Raw genomic sequence first — 6000 nt, 5'->3', positions numbered from 1 at the left:
CGGAACAGTGGTGTTCCATGAACAACTCACAGGTGTGCTGCGAGTGTTCGGAAAGATACACTGCTGGTCTATATTTTCTGTTAAAACCAGATACAATATTACTTCTTCATTGCTATGATAACTGATTCAATTACTTCTTTTAGTTTTTGCTATATATGTTGCTGTTGTGAGGGGGTTTTGTGGTTTTTTGGTTTTTTGTTTTGATGACAGTTATTTTAAGAAAATGGTCATAGGTGTTCTGCACAAAAACTATTACTGTTTGGAGTTCTATGGTCTCAAAAAGTTTAGGAAACACTGCTTTAGACCCATAGAAACTCATAGGAAAACTCCTATTGACTAGTGGGGAGCAGGGTCTGATTTAGATTAATCAAATGGGGTTTATTAAATGTTGATGCATCAGCACCGCGATAGGTACATACTGATCTGGGGAACATGCTTACCTCTTATATCTTCTGTTTCACTGTATACTCTCAGTCCTGCCCTATGTCTCACTTATTTATGACAGATGGAAAGTCCTTAAGTTCTACCTTATTATCACCAACCCTTCATCTTCTCCCTCACCTACTTCTCATACTTGTTTTTCAAAATACAAAGAATAACTATCCTAGTCGTTTCTAGCCTGTGCTTTAAGTATTTTGTGAATTTTATCTGCTCAATGACACCTATATCAAATAGTCCAATTATTCCTAAAAATTGGTCAATGTTTATATCTAGTTTTACTTCTAAAAGTTCTGCATAGACAGAGGTCGTATTTATAAGTCACCTTAAGCTTGATGTGAGTGCCAAGCAGAGTGGTACTTTAGTTCATATTTAGCATAGGTGCAAAACCTACGAAGGTTTTTCAAAAATTATATGAGCTAAAGAGATTCAGTATCACTAATCTCTTTTCCTTTTCTGCACCCTAACCCCTTATACTTTACTACTCTGTATCTCTTCCCTCTCTTAGTCTACACAGTCTTTTTCTTACTCATTTACTTACTTCTCCTCTGTTTTCATCATCTGAAGTAGCCTTCCTGTGCCTAACAAATCTTTCTCAAGGCCCATCTCTTCTTCTGGGCTTCTCTCTACTAAAACTACTCCATTTTTACCTCCTGAGTCCACATTTGCATATTAAGCCATTTTTCTCTTCGATCTGGCCTCTGTGCACCCCAACCACGACTGCTGGTCTATTGGTAACCATTTGCCATTTTCTATGTATGCACATAGAATGCAGTTACCTGTGGAGCATTCTGTGGCCTTTTTATGTGAAACTGCTACAGAACAGTAAACTCTGTTGTTGTTCATCTTCACTTTGGTCTCTCCAGTAGACCATTGCTTTGTGTGGCAGCCTGAAAAATGCTTGAATTTTCTTGATCATGACCCACTTTAATTATCTGAATAACATTAAATATAGCCTTTGCACCCTTCACAGAAAATTACTGATATAACCTCCTCTGTTTCTTTCCTAGCTTATCTTGCTGCCTCCTAATCGCTATTAATTAAAGTTTGGTTTAAGTCTTAAAACATCTGAGTTTACGTCCTTTCTAAAACATTTCTATTTTCTAGCTTAATATTTACTATAAGATCTTTTGATAGTCTTCTAATTTGAGGCTTAAAGATTTCATAGACCTTGCACTGGTCTCTTTCCATGGAGGGGAATAAATCCCTACATAAGGGATGAGCAAACTTTTTTACTTCAGGCCTCACTTGTATGTAGTTGGTTTGAAGCCTGATTGACATTTTCTCTGCACCACATCTGGTCATTTGCAGCACTTCTCAGTGAGTGTAAAATGCTACCCATCTGGTGTAATGGCATTCTACCTTTACTTTGCACTGGTATAAATGGTTCCGTAACATACAAGCTAATGGAGAATTGGGTCTTTGGTCTAGAAACCACTGCAGAGCAAGAATCAAAATCCTGGCAGTTTGTAAATGAAGGAAACTGTAACAGAAATCGTAGCTAACACACACTGTTTTTGCCATTCCTTCTAAAAATTCTTTCCAAGCTACCACATCTCCCATAAATTTAGGCGATAATCAGACAACATAGCTCATGGCCATTTTATTTCTGACCCCAATCAAAGCAACTGCCAAAGGGCTCTGCCCAAAGCCACTACTCTATTTGCAGACTACGTTCCAGAAGGTTTATGCACCTGATGCAATGTTACTTTTATAACACTTATTGCTTCAGTTGGTCTTTTTAATTTAGCTAGAGATAATCTAGATTTCTAAATCCATGTAATCAAGTTTAATGCTAAGAAAGGTCAGCACTGGAATGACATATCTTGTGCCTCATCCTTAACTAGTGAAATTAATCTATCCTGACAACCTACATGAAAGCCATCTGATATTTTTTCACAATATCTGAAATGTTTATGCACTGAGTTAAAGCTGACGCTTAATGCTTTTCCATTTTTAACACAAATGGAAAATGAAGTGGAACATAAAACAATTCCAGGGCACTCCCTATGAAAAGAAGTGCCGTTTAAAATAGTGGTTTTCAACAAGGAGTTCAGGAAGAAGGAATTAACTTCAGTTCAGCTCTCTCCCAGTCCTGTATAAGTCCTCTGAGCTAGTTTTCCTCCAAGTGAGTTGGTTACCAATAGTAGTGAGGCTGTCAGCGTAGGCTCTACAAGTTTGTCCAAGAGGCCAGGGTACGTAGTCAAATGGCTGGCCTATGCTTCACTCCTATTGAGTTAGTCAGATGTGCTGCAGTCACACTCCGATTGCAATTGAGATGTATGCTGAGAGTGCCTGCTTTGGAGAAAAGAGAAGGGATAATGACTTGGAGAAGGCCAGGCTCCATACCCAGGACTGGCCTGAACCCCAGCTTGAGGAGTTTTTCAGGATGGAGATTATTCTGTGTGAAGTGTCCTGTAAACACATGGGAGATGCAGTCCTTGGCCTAAAGAGAGGTAGGGGTTGTATGGCAGTTGGTCATGAGATCTAATAGAATCTTAGGGTTACTTTAACCTGAATCACAGAGGGTTGAAATGATAAAATACAATGTTTTTGAGGTGCTCAGATATGATGGTGATGAGAAGTATATAGAGACATGCTCCACTATTCCAAGGGCCACATCCTGAGTCCTTCTCCAGTAGCATTAATCATTTATAAATGCTGGTGTAGCCACTTTGCTAAAGAGTCACCCTATCAAGCAAAGGTGGGCAAATATTTTGGCCTGAGGGCTGCATCTGAGTTTGGTAACTCTAAGGTGGGCAGGAGGACTTATGGGGTGTGTGGCGGCAGGGATGTTTACAGAGGCAGAATCAAGGATTCCTATGAGCACTGCCAGTTGCGACACCCAGGCAGCAGTATCAGGCACTATCATGCTCAGAGGCACCCTAGCTGGGATGACTCAGGCCTCTGGGTGTTTTCAAGGCTCTTGTGAATGGGGATATAGGAGAATGGGAGGGAATAGGAGGTGCCACCTCATGGGAGGATATTTGCCACAGAGGGACAGGCTTCCAGTTCTGGAAACAGTGCTGTAAAGCTGCTGCACTCCAGAAAATGGTGCTCATTAAGGATGTGTGAATTGGGGCTGTAGAGCATGAAGTTGATGTGGGGTGAGTCTCTGACCCACTTTCCCAGCATGAACTCAAGAGCCACATTAAAAAGGCCTGGTGAGCCAGATGTGGCCTATAAGTCAAGGTTTGCCCACCCCTGCTATTAAGGCAACCCCGGACCCTATCAGCCACAAGCGGCCAAAACAGCTATTGCAGTGAAACATACTCTTGTTCTAAGGTGGTTAACCATCAGAACAAGCTTTTGGGAAAATGTAGGGTTTGGTTGGTAGGATACCCCTCTCACCCTGAGTTTCTTCCTCAGAGACCCATTCCAATAGAGGACTTTCTTCAGAACATGGGAATGTTATATGTGTGTCAAGTGGAAGGAGTCATTATGAACAAAGCACAGTTTTACCCCTACCTCTCCAGCTGGGAGAGCAGCCATGACAGCTCTCCCAGATCCCAGCTGTAGAAGAGCAGAAGTGAGATGAGGTATCTTACCCTAACTTTGAATGAACTGGGATCTGGGTCTTATATCTGGACCCCAGCACTCAGCATGGAAAGGGAGTTCAGTTAAATGTTGCTTCCATTACAAACACAGATCTGGTGGCCGGGCAAGGGCTGGGGGAGAGGAGTGACTTTAGTTTCACAAAGCAAAATTTCATCAAAATTTACTTGGCTAAATCAAATGCTGTGAGCATCTCAGGCTTCTCTAGATCTGTCCCCCTGAATCCACATGATTAGTTCTGGCTTTAAGTTATCTGTTTAGCAGAGAAGCATGACAGGGGCACAATTTGACATGCAGATATTCATAACTTATATGATCCCTGATTCTTTCTATATAGCTGAAACAATGTTTCATTTGAGTTGAAAGCCTCACCATAGCTTTAAATGTATAAAGAAACCTGCAATTTGCCATTAAAAGAGACAGCTGGGTCTCTTCACCTAACCCAAAAGACAACAAAAATGATCACATTGCTTGTTTTAGTTTCAGGAAAGGAGGAGGGGAAAAAAAGCCCCAGCAAAACAGCCACTGTGTTCCAGGAATCAGTGTCGCATATCTATTATTAGAATACCCACGCCTCCTCTGTAGGACTTGGGTGGAATGCTTCTCATTCCAGGGCTCTTTGGCTACCCTTCTGTCAAAGCAGAATGAGTTCATATGGGAAACAGGGAACACCACAACACCGGTTGTCCTTCAATTCACTAGCTGGTTTCAGAGGGAAAACAGGCGGAAGGGCCCACAACTTAATTCAGTGAATCAATGCCAAAATTCTTTCTGTATAAAATAAATGTTCACTGGAATAGGCGCAGATGACAAATGGTCTTGAGAGACTTGTCTAAATCATCTTGGCTCCTGCAACAAGAGCTATCAAGCTTTCAGGGTTGGGGAAGATTTTAAATGCAGGATAGAAGGAAATGCTAATTTTAAATTTAGATCTTAGAACTGTAGAAGGAGCCTGTCGGGCACTAAATGGCTTGAAGCCTCAACCCAGCCAGGCTAATGGCCCATTTGAGCACATCAGACTAATTACTAAAGCCTATTTAATGCCAACATGCTGTTGCTAGGTAAGTTGCTGGTGAGCAAATATCAGACCTGGGTTTGATAACATTTGACTGCCTTTAAACCTTTCCAGCCTCAAGAACTGTTCCCCAGAGTGGGCAGCAGTGGGGTCAGTTAATGATAGAGATCATAGAAAACAAATTTTTTGGGGTGGCAGGTCAGGACCAGATTAAAAAGGGCTCGTCCCAGGGCCCTATGTTAAATGGGCCCCACAGAAAAACCTCTGCATTGACAAAACTGCAGATGTTTTTGCTGGGCCCTGGCCTGTAACCTCTGAAGCCCCTGTGCTCAAGCCCTGCCTGGTGGGAAGGGGAAAGACACAGATCTGCACGCTGCCTCTCCTCCCACCTGTAGTGGACTGGAGCTGCAAGTGCTGGGAAGCCCTGTTCATGTACTTCCCTTGTCTGTAGGTTCCACCCACACAGCCAATGGGAGCTGAAGGGGCAGTGCCTGCAGGTAAGTTCTGGCAGTGCACAGAACTACTTGCCCCCTCCTTTCCTGTGGCCTGTATCACCAAAGGGACACTGTCCCAAGTAAACATGCCGCCCCCCAACCCAAGATCTCCTCCCACACTCTGAACCCTTCATTTTTGGCTCCACCCCATAAAATCCAATAGCCCAAAGAGTTAATCCCACTCTGTGTGTGTGTGTGGGAAAAAAACTCATTCAAAATCAGAACTTGCTGAAGTACAACTTCTGAAAATGAGGGGAAAACCCTCAGGGGAAAACCTGATTTATAATCTGCGTGGAATAAACACCAGCTCAGAATGAATGGAAAGGTTCAGATGGGCTGACAGTGGTTGGGGGGGGGGGCAACTCAGTGCCCCAAAAGAGGCAGGGCCTCAGGCATTCAGCCCTCAGTGCTGTCTGGACCTCTTTGCTGTCCCCGACCCTCTGCTCTCTCACAGCTGTGCATGGTGGCAAAGTGACTGTGCCACAGCACTTCAAAGGG

The sequence above is a fragment of the Carettochelys insculpta genome, chromosome 4, assembly GCF_033958435.1.
Source record: "Carettochelys insculpta isolate YL-2023 chromosome 4, ASM3395843v1, whole genome shotgun sequence".
Lineage (NCBI taxonomy): Eukaryota > Metazoa > Chordata > Testudines > Carettochelyidae > Carettochelys > Carettochelys insculpta.
Note: the sequence above shows the minus strand (reverse complement) of the source record.